General features: G+C 42.8%; 1 protein-coding gene across 1 annotated transcript in view; it reads left to right on the plus strand.

Moving 5' to 3' along the window:
• The window catches only part of adamts16 (ADAM metallopeptidase with thrombospondin type 1 motif, 16), a gene marked incomplete at its 5' end in the record, with an annotated part of 92,384 nt that overhangs the window by 71,541 nt on the left and 6,931 nt on the right, over positions 1-13,912 (plus strand). The window lies entirely within an intron of this gene.

Below are 13,912 nucleotides of genomic sequence, written 5' to 3' on the forward strand. Positions count from 1 at the left end.
GCGAGAGAGTTGAAAGACGGGGGGAAAAACAGGGGAGACTCTGGGGTGCTGGAGGGGTGCAACATAAAAAAAAGCCCAAATGACAGGCAGACATAGGTATATGTAGGTATAAATACCTCAGTGATTGGCAGGAGGGGACGAGATAAGAGGAGATAAGAGGAGGAGTTGTTAATCAGGTGAGATTGTTATCAGATGTGATGTCTTCCCTGCTGAACATACTGCACGTTGTACAGTGAGAGCTACGACTGTAGCATTAACACCGGGAACACCGTACTAACTCTCAGTGGTGTAAAGTAACTAAGTACATTTACTTAAGTACTGTAGCCTACTTAAGTACAATTTTGAGGTGCTTTTACTTTACGGGAGTATTTCCAATTGTCTATACAGTACTTTTACTTCTACTCCACTACATCTCAGAAGCAAATATTGTCCTTTTACTCCACTACAATTATTTGAAAACTTTAGTTACTTCGCAGATATAAATGATCATATTATGAAACATTAATTAGCCACTTAAGCCCCATTTTATACTTAGGCTATTTGAAAATAGCCGATCTACAAGCTCTCAACGCGTCGCGATGCGACGCGTTGTGAGCTTGTAGATCTGCTATTTTCACACAAATAGACAAAATGACCATGTGTCATTTCAGATGGGCTGCATGATGGATACGTCTCACAAAGGCCACCTCTATTAGTACTGTTGCAGAATGGATGCAGAATTGTACACAGGGGGGGGCCTAACAACTGTCAACAATGTAATGTCTACTGAAGAAATAACACTATAGCATTTATCACGAGGCCCGGGGCAGCTGCTGTAGAGAGGCGTCAATTCCTCTGTGCCTCTATTCTGAGTATTCCCAGGTACACGCTTAGCAATGGTCTAGAATATCCGCCAGATTCTTGCTAATGAAATGGACACTGCTGACAAGTCGTGTCTTGATTTATGAGCCGAGAGCGGCTTAGTTGAGATAGTGACCTCATCTTCACCATGATTGTGTCTTTTCTGTAGTCTTGCCGAAGATGATGATCTTGTTGTTCGGTCCAGTGGTGTAAAGTAAACTAAGTACATTTACTCAAGTACTTTACTTTACTGGAGTATTTCCGATTGTCTTTTCCTTTTACTTCTACTCCACTGAATCTCAGAGACAAATGTTGTACTTTTACCCCACTGCAATTATTTGAAAACTTTAGTTTCTAGTGACTTTGCAGATATAAATTATTACATTATAAAACATGCATTAAACACTTTAGCCCTATTTTATACGAAGGCTATTTGAAAATAGCAGATCTACAAGCTCACAACATGTCGCATCGCGACGCGTTGTGAGCTTGTAGATCTTCTATTTTCAAACATTTTAGTACTTTTACTTTTGGTACTTGAAGTACATTTGATACCAATACTTTTGTGACTTTACGCAAGTACATTTTGAATTCCAGACTTTTACCTGTAACAGAGTACTTCTACATTGCAGTATTGATACTTTTACTTAAGTAAAACATTTGAGTACTTTTTCCACCACTGGTGCAGTTCAGTGCCCCAATTCTGATCATGTTCCCCCTGCATGTGTAGGCCTGTTTGGTTATCTTGGGATGGAGTCAAACTGTGGAAGATGGATTGCAAAATCCATCAGAATATCCATGGGTGTTGATTGGACAATCAACAAGGTTCTCCTAGTTCCTGCACACGGCATATTGCTGATATTACACACAGCAGGGCCAGGGTTTTATTATAGTCCCTGGACATCAGCACATCTACTGTTTTCACTTATGCCTGATTTACTGTATACTCAGATGTGCATCATGTCATGCATCAAAAATAGCCAATCTACAAGCTCACCCATGCGTCGCAGCGTGACGCACTGTGAGCTTGCAGATCGGCTAATCTCGATGCGCGACACCGGCCCAGGCTAAAGTATAAACGAGAACTTTAGTCCAAGTCACTCTCTGTGAGAGCTTCAGCTAAATGCCTGAAAAGCGGTGTAATGTAATGCAATCATAGGGATTGCCTCACTCTTTTTAAGAAGTGCTGAAAGGCTAGGTGGCACAGTTTATGTAGTGCTGGCATTGTGTGCCTTTTGAGCCTTAGTTTCATCGCGTTGATGTCCAGAGGAGTAACGGCTATGCATAATGCAAGAGCACGTACACAGCACAATATACACACTGGACTTCCATATCATGTTGTGTAGGCTGTTGGCCAAGACCCTAGCATGATTGGCTATCAGCTGTTGTCGGACACACACACACACACACGTGCACGCACGCACGCACGCACGCACGCACGCACGCACGCACGCACGCACGCACACACACACACACACACACACACACACACACACACACACACACACATATGATACATGCATGCACCCACGTGGGCATACATACACACACACAGCCAGTCTTGAAGACAAGGGAGGGAAGGAGTGCCGGTGTCGGGTTACCATGTAGAGAAATACTCATTCCCTCCCTTTTTCTTTCCCCCTGGGACCATGTCCAGTGTCCCTACCCCACCCCACCCTATGAACTTTTCAGTCAAAAAAAGAACCAAAAACTTTAAACACAATCCCTTATGACTGACACACATAATGTGTAAGATGTATTTTCACACTCTCTCTCTCTCTCTCCCTGCGCTCTCGTTTTGTCTGGGGAATCTCCCTTCTCTCACTCTTCCCACTCCAACTGTGTTGCCATCGCTGTCTTCCCAACATCTGCTGAAGTCATTCCTAATAGTAGCTTTGATACATTATTCAAGGCTGAATTAATCTGGTCAGAAACATTCAGTGGCTCGGACACTCTCCGTTAAAAACAAAATGCCATCAGAACTTAATGTCTGGATTCCTTTTTTTTTGTTGCAGGGTTAGGGTTAACATTAGGGACAGCTTTGTAGTGTGTTTTGTCAAAAGAAAAAATGGGGGGAAAAGATAGAAAATAAAAGAAAGGCATATTGGAAACTTTTCAAACCATCACCATTTCTCTATCCTTCCAAATTGACCCCTAATTTCTCCAGCCTTGACCAGACAGCATTTTGCGTCTTCATTATTATCACATTTAAATCTTCCCATCTCCACTTGATCCTTGTTTTACTGTAATTTACAAATCACCTTGTCACCCAAAGAAAATGTGTCCTGACCCCGGGGCCAAACCACACTTCTCAGAAATGCATGGGAGAATCAACCATTTGGGTTTATGAAGTCTAAGTAGGGCACTGACGCTAATTAATGACGACTGAAATAATGGATTCCCGAACAAGCTACCATTTATCTCATGTTTTATGGTAACCACCAGCTGGTCAACGCAGGGCAGACAGTAAACGTATTAAGTTGCTCATTTTCCCTCTGCAGAATAGAAGTAAAAGTCATTGCCTTGGTAATTCCCTTTTTCCCAGTTTGTATACTTGTACGTACGTCTTTGTTTTGGAGCAGGTAGCATAGGAAACCCCTGCATGAGGTCACCACGGAATCCTCTGCCTTTCACTTGACATGAATTGGCGTTGGTGTTCAAAAAGTAACAGAAAAACAACCGCATCACACAAACAGACAGAAATATACAGAGCGTCTGGCAATCAGTCATTTAACGGACACAAGTTTGGCTGCTGCTCTTTACACTTCACCTCCTACAGGCTTTTACAGCACTGCTTAATGCTTGTTACAGAGAATCTATTGTGAATCACAAAGGCACTGTTTATTGACTGAGGGCTACAACTAGGAAGCTTCAACTGAAAATTGTGTTTTAAGTTAACCCATTAACTCTTTGACTGCCACGAAATAACACATTGTTTGCCACACCACTGCCAGCGATTTTCGAGTGTTTTTGCTAACCAAAAAAATAATCATGGAATATTTTCCGTGATCGCGTCCTCACGGCGATTGCCTCATTACACGCACGGTCTCTTAGAATTGGGGGGGGGGGGGAAATGTCCGGTCGTGGTAATCCGTTGCATAGTTTTGGCCAGTTGAATGTGGCTTGTTTCTGCCAAAAAAGAAACAGAGATAAAGCCATTTTTCCACAACGAATTAACAGGAAATAAACGAGCTGTTAAAAAAAAATGACGTCATTTCCGGGTCTATCCTTTTCCGACAGGCAAGGCATCATTCATAGGTTAGCGAACAGCGCCATCTGGTGGAAATCCACTGAATCTTTGAATATATCTCTGCTGTCCGGCAGAAACCAGCTAACTCCAAAATGTTCGTTTTTCAGGAAATGAAAAAAAAAGTGGAGTTAGGAGGTTTTGTTCATCATTGATAAGAACAGCTGAATGGACCTCCAAGCTCACAATGAGGTTGGAGGTCAAAAGGGGGTGGAGCCTGGAGTCAGCTAAACCAGCTAACTCCACCCCCCTTTGGTGGAGTTAGCTGGTTTAGCAGAAAGTTTGAGGATCCAATGGAGTTAGCTGGTTTTGTCAGAAGCGCTTTTTAATGCTTTTCATTGGTTCAATATTTTTTTTTACCAACAGACAGACGTAAAGGGTGTTCAATAGCATTGATTTATGGAAAAAAATGCAATTTCTGCCGGACAGCAACGAATATATATATTTAATGCGAACATTGGTAAAATATTTTGTTCCGGGACCCCCAAAAATATATATTCAAAGATTTGCACACATTTTCACTTTTTTTTTGCAAAAAAATAGCAGATCTGCAAGCTCATAGAACTCACTCGGTGCCACGCTATGAGCTTGTATATCTGCTATTTTTTGAATAGCCAAAGAAATCGAAAATGACAGAGACGCGTTCTCGGATTGAATGGATTAAACAGCACTTTGACCTTGGTGAAAAAAGAAACAAAAGAGAGAAAGAAAGAAAGAAAGGCACCCTGAATAGTTGTAACGAAATTTGTCAATTATGCCTTTTTGGAAAATACGATTATGCCAAATAAACAAATAACTAAATGTGTGAATTACATTTATGTATTATGTTATACTCATAGAGTATTTAAATTAGATTATCCTCCTATTGGTATGGTAAATGTTTTTGCTGGATAATTGGGGCCCGTTGAGACGTTGCATCTCCGCTTTCCCTCGTAACCTCGTCTTCCTTATGTGTCATGAAGCCATTAAGCAATGGAGAGTGTGATAGCAGGAAACTCTTGCTCACAATGTTTATGCTAACAAACACAACAATCCAAGCATTATCTGCAGATTTACTACAAGCATTATATTGCCAGTAGTCTTGGGTGACTGTTTCATTTCCATAGGACACATATGAATAGAAAGAACGCTGTCAGCGCTTAGCCGCTTACTCATCAAATTAGCGGAGCAGAGCCTTCCTTCAGCTCTCTTTCTTTTCCTTTCTTTTGTATTTTTTTCGTTCCATTCTTCCTTTCTATCATTCTTTCTTTCTCACCCACTTGTTCTTGTCTCGGATTACTCCCACGGACCCACCCACCCACCCACCTATACACACACACACACACACACACACACACACACACACACACACACACACACACACACACACACACACACACACACACACACACACACACACACACACACACACACACACACACACACCTATGTCTCTCTCACACGCACGCATGCACACGCGCACGCACGCACACACACACACACACACACACACACACACACACACACACACACACACACACACACACACACACCGTGTTGAAAACATATGCTGGTGTTAAGTGGTCAGATGGTTGGGTGTAGGAGAGTGGTAAACAATGTTAAAGCTAAGGCTGAGGCTAATGCTGTCTGGAAACAATATCAGGTCACACACACGTAATACTGTTTGCACACACGCACGCACGCACACGCACACGTATGTGAAGGCAGTTCACATAAAATTACATTCAGATGCTCACTTACGGATACATCACATCCTAACCGTAACTGTAACCTTATGAAACAGCAGTAAAATCAAATTGGGGACACCGGTTTTGTCCCCAATTAGACATGCATCCCAATGTTGTACATCAAACCAGATGTACTGTACCAAGTTTGACCCAAAATGTGGCTTATTTCAGAAACACACAGAAAGAGACCCCACACACTCAGACCCACACATACAGACTTGCACGTGCGCCCATGCTCGTGCATTTAGCGCAAACGCACGCACGCACACACACACGCACGCACGCACGCACGCACGCACGCACGCACGCACGCACGCACGCACGCACGCACGCACGCACGCACGCACGCACGCACGCACGCACGCACGCACGCACGCACGCACGCACGCACGCACGCACGCACACACACACACACACACACACACACACACACACACACACACACACACACACACACACACACACACACACACACACACACATAGAGAGTGAATTGAGCCTCCGGCCCTTTATGGTTAGAGGTTAGAAGCCATTTTAGACTCGGCTGTGTTCCCGCATGTGCAACTCTCTGAGGACCCTGTTCCCATCTCTGCCCCACACACACACACACACGCACACGCACACGCACACGCACACACACACACACACACACACACACACACACACACACACACACACACACACACACACAGATCCACCACCACCCTGTGTATTCTAATAGGTTTATGTATTTACAGTGAGGAGGTCCAGCAGTGATAATAGCGGTTATTATAAAATCATCTCTCCGCTGTTTACACACCAATCTTTGTCTTATCTACGTCATTATTTACAAGTGGAGCTGTTTAGGGAGTGTGTGTGTGTGTGTGTGTGTGTGTGTGTGTGTGTGTGTGTGTGTGTGTGTGTGTGTGTGTGTGTGTGTGTGTGTGTGTGTGTGTGTGTGTGTGTGTGTGTGTGTGTGTGCGTGCGTGGATTGCTGCTGTTAACCTTTCTGTACTAATGCATCATGCATAGTGAGTCTTTGTATTTGTGATTATATTACTCTGAGAGGGCCTTTATAAAACCCGCTACGATACATGAATCCACTACTATGTCCTGAACTGAATTGACCTTTTAGTATTGTAGCATCATTCTGCTAAATTGATGCCCCTTAAAGGCCGTTTCAGACGGGGAGCGATTGACGTGCCTTAGTATTTCATTTTCAATGAGAGGCGGGCGATTATTTGGGACGGACGGAGAAGTTGAAGGCAAACGGGCGCGTCACCGTGAAATTCTCACGCTCGTTTCATGCACACGCCCGCGAGCGGCAAGAGCTGGATTGTGGTCAGCCTTTTTTCCACGCCTTAGGGCCGTTTCAGACGGGGGACTATTGACGCGGGCGTTCTCGCTTGGATCAGCGGGGATCACGACGCGGGCATTGTTGTTTTGTCTACCTGCCTGTAGCGTGGGGAAAAAAGCTTACAATCCAGCTCTTGCCGCCCGCGGGCGTGTGCATGAAACGAGCAAGAGAATTTTATGGGACCGCGCCCGCTTGCCTCTCCTTCCTCAACTTCTCTGGGCGTCCCAATTAATCGCCCGCCTCTCAGTGAAAATGAATTACTAAGGCGCGTCAATCGTCCGTCCCCCCCCCCCCCTGTCTGAAACGGCCTTTATTCATTCAACCAACGGTCTTTGCTGTAATCTTCGTTGCATGCCATATGTTGACTACATCTAGATCCTATATCATTAATGCATTTAATAAACAGCCCGAGGGAGTGCTAATCTAGAAAAGGTATGTGTCTTTGTTTTAGATGTGCATATGAATATTGTGCATCCTCTTCATGCACAAACCATGCATTGACATTGAACGTACGCAGTAAAATCCTCAGTGTTCATTTATCCACTTCACTTAATTTAAGACTCTGTTCAAAGCTGTTCAAACGGTGCATGCTCGCTGTGCACAGTCAGTCAGTCAGTCAGTCAGTCAGTCAGTCAGTCAGTCAGTCAGGAGTCAGTGTTATTCTGAGGTCTCTGGTCTACAGTTATCTACTTTTGCTGTGTCTGCATCCAGGCAGTTGGACTGAGGAGACATTACAACATGGAAATAGGTGTCTGCTGCCCACTCCGATTTAGAGGATGATATCATTCTCTATCACCGTGTGTGGATGCACACGGTGAGACCACACACACACACACACACACACACACACACACACACACACACACACACACACACACACACACACACACACACACACACACACACACACACACACACACACACACACACACACACACTGGTCAGAGGTTATTTAATGCCCCCGAGTTGAGCTTCTCGGTTATCCAGACAGTGCTGCTGTCACGCAGTGCCATAGAGGCTATCAGATTCTCCCAGGCTATCCGATCTCCTATCTACACAGCAAAATGTGGAGCGTTCCTTTAACTCAGAGAGCGTAAATAACGGACCCTTACAGGTCCCTCTTTAGACAGCCAGCACTCCAGATTTGACTGGAGTAGAGAGCGTGATGTTTGGTCATACGCCAACAACACTTATAGTCAACAGCCGAGTAAAAAGATCACAAGGCAGGTCTATAATTTGATACGGCATTAACTAGTGCATTATGTCAATGGCCGATGCCAGTGGGGTCACCGAGGCGATAAACCTGACATATTAAACGGTGGATGTGCGAAACAGGAAGTGTCGTCCATAGAGTTAGATCAACTAGAAGGAGCACTATAGTCATATTGTGAGTGTCTCCTTTGCTATGGTTAAGATGACTGCGGTAGCATTTTAACAACGCTGCAGGGACGCGTTCCATGTTTGGTGGGTATGAGTTTTGGACTGTTAAGCACAATATATTTTATGAAATTATGTCATTTCCAATGTAATGCATACAAGCTCACAACGCTTTGCAACGCGCCATATATTCGCTTATTTTTGCAGAATGTTTGCCTATTAGGACATGCCCAGACGAGATTGATTGATTGAATACTTTATTAGCAGTTTGCAAAAAAAGCACAGGAAAGTACAGTTCAAAAGTACAGTTCTATACAAGGTCGGCTAGAGAGACGCTAAGATTCATGTGGTTATGTGTGGCAGACAAATGACCTTTCAGTCATTTTCAGTCTGAATTGGGAATGCCCTCTCTATCCCTCTCAGTTCTATGGCGTTACCCATACCCACTACCACAAATCTGATGCCCAGTGCAGATCAGATGACTTTACTTTGTTATTTATACGTGCAGACGTGTTTTCGGTGACATTTTGCTATTTTATTTGATATGTGAGATCTGGCAGAAGTGATGTAATTTGGACCAAAAATAATGTTTAATGCCATACTGTGGCACAGACAGTGAATGTATGAACTAACCGGTACCAACTTATACATTGCAGTGTGAGAACTCTGTATCTCATAAAGTATTGAGATATTTATGGAGAAACAAAATCCAACAAAACAACTGTATTGAATTTTCTTTCCACTGATGTCAACATTAATTATATACTGTACGTAATGGTACTGTGTCCATTTGAATTCCACCTCTCAGATTCAGTCATACTGTACACAGTATGATGGGTGATCTTTTACACTTTCATAGTAAAATGTAAGAAATGTGTTAGAATACGTTATCCTGTACTTATGTATTATGATCGTATCTTCAGTGGTTCTCAACCTTTTCTGGACATGAACCCCCAAGATAATCATACATTACCCTGACAAGCACTTGGAATTGTAGGACTTGAGGCATTACATTTAGTTTGACTCGGTTCCAAAGATAGATATTGTGAAAATAGCAGATCAACAAGCGCGAGGCTTGTAAAAAAAAAGCCTCTTTTTTATATTATTTGACGATTTGGCCAATGTTTGACCAGTTTGTATAGTATAGTTTGTTGATTTGATACGGTAATGGTATTTTTTTTGAGGACCTGAGGACCCTCCAAAAGCATGTAGTGACCCCCCTGGGGGTCTCCACCCACAGGTTGAGAACCACATGCTCTACTTGATGCACCTATTAAATCACACCATCAAACTATATTTGCTATTAACTGTCCAGAGGCCCCCCCATAAATACAGTATGACGTCTAAGAATAGAACATCCTCGCTGTCAGGTAGAAACCTACAACTGTCTACAAACTGTTACTTTTCAGGAAGAGAACTTGTGTTCCAATGGATCCAAGGTAGTTATTATTTAGTCACAAGATCTCAAAAATCATAAACATTAAAAAATAAGGAAAAAAAAAAAAAGTTCTACAAGATCATGACGTGTTGTTGTGATGTAACTTCTTTGCTGCTTTTGCGTAACTCTATGATGAAGTATAAAAATCACACCCAGTGTGAAGTGGGCGGTGTGGTCATCACAGTGGTCATCACAGTGATGGAAGCTCACTTCCAAAAAAAAAAGATTTTTGGAAGTGCATAATCCTATTTATAGGTTATTAATGTCATCATGTGTCTCGCTAGCCAATCACAGTGCTGAATAGAGTCAGCCAATAGAGTCAGCCAATCACAGTACAGCTAGGGGTGTACTAATGAGCCAATCACAATACAGCTAATGAGGTGTCCCAACCCCACTTATAGAAAAACAGGCCAGGGGTCTTCAACAGGGGGTCCGGGGACCCCTAAGGGGTCCTCAGAGTTACTACAGGGGGTCCGCCAAATCTTTGTGTGTGATGAGGAACATTAGCCGAAAAATAGCCGATCTACAAGCTCACAACGCCTCGTTCTGCGAGGTGTTGTGAGCTTGTAGATCGGCTATTTTTCTGAGAGTCGCCGTAGAGGGGAAAAAGAGCAGACCAAGTACAGAGCCAATGGTCAAGTTGACTAAATATTGTGGGTTTAAACGGTTAACTATCTGAAAATACTCATTAGCATGAATCCAACTATCTATGAAAAAGTCTGCAACACAGTTAATTTTGAAGACCCCTTCAACAGGCCATTCTAAAAAAGATTCAAAATGCAGATACAAGGTTTCTCTGCCTGACAGCTTCGCTAGTCTGCCTCTTTGCTAGTCGGGCGAGATATATAGCTTACAATGGAATGCCATTTATTATCTCTGCTGAAAGGGGAGGTGCACCCCACTTATCCCCCGCTCACATCACGCTTTGATGATACAGTGCAGTCTGAATCTGCCCTGTCACCAGACCTGAGATATCTTTAACCCACAGCTCTGCCCTTCTTTTTCTATAAATTAACCCGTTAAGACCGGGAACGCATCTGTGTCATTTTTAGAATTTCTTTGACTATTCAAGAAGTGCCGTGCTACGAGCTTGTGAAAATGTGTGTAAATCTTTGAATGTATATATTTTTTACTCAAATCTTTGCTTCTGGGGGGGTCCCTGGAACAACATATTTTGAGATGGGGGGGTCCGAGGCCAAATTCATATCATTTTGGGTGGTCCTTGACAACCACTGATATTATAGGCTTTTCCCGCCCCCAATTTTTTTTTGGATTTAGAAGACATTTGTAGAATCCCCCAGAAGCAAAGATTTGCAATAAAATATTTTCTTTAAAAATATATATATATTCAAAGATTTGCACACATTTTCACGAATTTTCAAAAAATAGCAGATCTACAAGCTCATAGCGCGGCACTCGGTGCCGCGCTATGAGCTTGTAGATCTGCTATTTTTGAATAGCCCAAAGAAATCTTAAAATGACACACAGATGCGTTCCCGGGTCTGAATGGGTTAAACTAAAGGCCTTGCTGTTCGTGTCTCTATCGGTGATATAAGAGTCCATAAGAACAGATGGAATTTCTCCTCCTATATTTATTTACACTCATAACGCTCGCTCAGAGCTATACTGTGCTCGTCCTCTTTATATAGAGCATTCCAAACCCCTGATGCACTGAATCAATACGCATAACGCTTAGGCCGTGTATATATACAGCCGTACGTGCTGACAGAAACGTGTTGGGTTGTTTGGGGTAGATCTGAAGCGGCTGGGGGCGTGTGCAAGTTTTTAACCCATTAAGACCGGGAAAGCATCATCGTTCATGTTTTGGCTATTCAAAAATAGCAGATATACAAGCTCATAGAGTGCCGCGCTATGAGCTTGTAGATCTGCAATCTTTTGAAAAATCTTTGCTTTTGGGGAATTCTACAAATGTCTTCTAAATCCTAACTTCTTTTTTGAAAAAAACGTATGTTGCTATAATCAGTGATTCTCAAACTTTTTTCATGTCAAGGACCCCCAAAATTAAATGTATTTGACCGCGGACCCCCATCTCGAAATATTTTGTTCCAGGGACCCCCCCAGAAGCAAAGATTAGTTTAAAAAAGTTCGCTTAAAAAAAATATATATATATATTCAATGATTTGCACAAATGTTCACGATTTTTCAAAAATAGCAGATCTACAAGCTCATTGAAAAGCCAACGTGTAAAATAATGGTTAAAGTGGTTACACAGATGCGTTCCTGGTTTTAATGGGTTAAAGGGTACTTTGGGGGTAACATTTTTTTATGAGGATGATAGTTGGCTTTTGGGATGGATGCAAAAAAGGTTGTGAAGAATGCGTGAGGCAGATTGAAAGGGACGAGGGAATGGGGCGCTCAGGGATTAGGGGTGATTTAGATGTTTAGCTTTCCTGCTCACAATCTAGAGAAAGACTTTCCTGCAGTAGCTGAACATGTGCATATCCTCCTGTGCTAAAGATGTGTTCAAAGCACCACATGTTGTGTCATTGTACAATACACTATGACATATTTAACCCATTAAGACCTGAGTCCAATTCTACCAATGTCTTCTAAATCCCAACAGTTTTCTGAAAAACTTATGTTTCTATATCAGTGGTTCTCAAACTTTTTCATGTCAAGGACCCCCAAGATGATATGTATTTGGCCGCGGATCTCCATCTCAAAATATTTTGTTCCAGGGACCCCCAGAAGCAAAGATTTGCATAAAAAAAGGAAAGGAATTTGTGTGGCTTTGGGGCAAGGTAAGATGTGAAAAAGATCATCAAGATTAAGGCCAAGTATAGGTGACTAGGGGAGGGGGTTTAAAGTTTTGCAGTGGGGGGGGGGGGGAATCCAGTGTAGGTTACAGTTTGAAAGCATGGTGTTCGGGCTGTTCCAACTTGCTCTGAAGCAGTTCAGCCATCAACAAATGCCTCGAGCCCTGATCCCTTTGCAAGGCCTTGCAGCAACATTCTATATTGTCATCTCATGCCAACAATACTATGTGTGAGACCTGGTACAGAGTCCCATTGAGTAAGCCAGACAGCTATAGTCAGTGATGCGGCATACTCTTCTTTCCATTGCTCCATAGCTATTTCATCCACTATGAACCCGTTTCATAATTTGATAATGTGCACCGTCTTATCACAACATCTTACTAGGGATCTATATTTTGTCTCTGCTGACAGTTAAACACTCAGGGAATACAATACAAGCGAGGTGAATTATCATTCCAGTTGGTCCTCATCTCATAAAAGTGAAAGCTCACCACCAGGAATAAAATGATTGAGGAGCTGCTGGTTTACAACGCCTCGCGCTGCGCTTGTAGATAGGCTATTTTCGGCAAAGAGGTTTGGTGTGGGGGGGGGGGGGGGGAGGAGCAAATCGAGTACTAAGTATTTATTTTTAAGTGGTTAAATGTCTGAATTTGAACACAAAAACATTCATTTACACAGCACTGAATGATGATAGTCAATGAAGCTATATGAAAACAATGAAAAAGTTTAATCTGCAACACAATGTTATGCAATGTAGGGGTCCCTGCTTCGTCTCTCTCTTAGCTAGGGGGCCCTTGGGCTCAAAAACGTTAAAGGTTCTATGACATTCATTTTCACTTTTTTTTTTTTTAATGTTTTTTGGGGGGTTTTATGACCTCAATTACACCCAAAAAATCTGAACTTTGAACATTCAGTGGATTTTCTGTGGTCTGGGGTTTTCTGAATAATTAGGCTGAAAAGTAATCTGAGCTTGGCCCTTCGGCAGTGAGGTCACAGCCGATTAATCCCGCCCACTGTCCTCCTCGCCCCTCCCCTCCCCTATCCTTTCCTTTGGGGGGGGCGGAGCAGAGGCGATGATTGACAGGCAAAATCCCTCACCAGCGACACCCGCAGGCAAATATTTCTTTTTTCATTGCAGTTGAAAAGGCTTTAGAAATGTGAGAGAAAAAC

This window comes from Gymnoscopelus braueri (genome assembly GCF_963280865.1).
Source record: "Gymnoscopelus braueri genome assembly, chromosome: 4".
NCBI lineage: Eukaryota > Metazoa > Chordata > Actinopteri > Myctophiformes > Myctophidae > Gymnoscopelus > Gymnoscopelus braueri.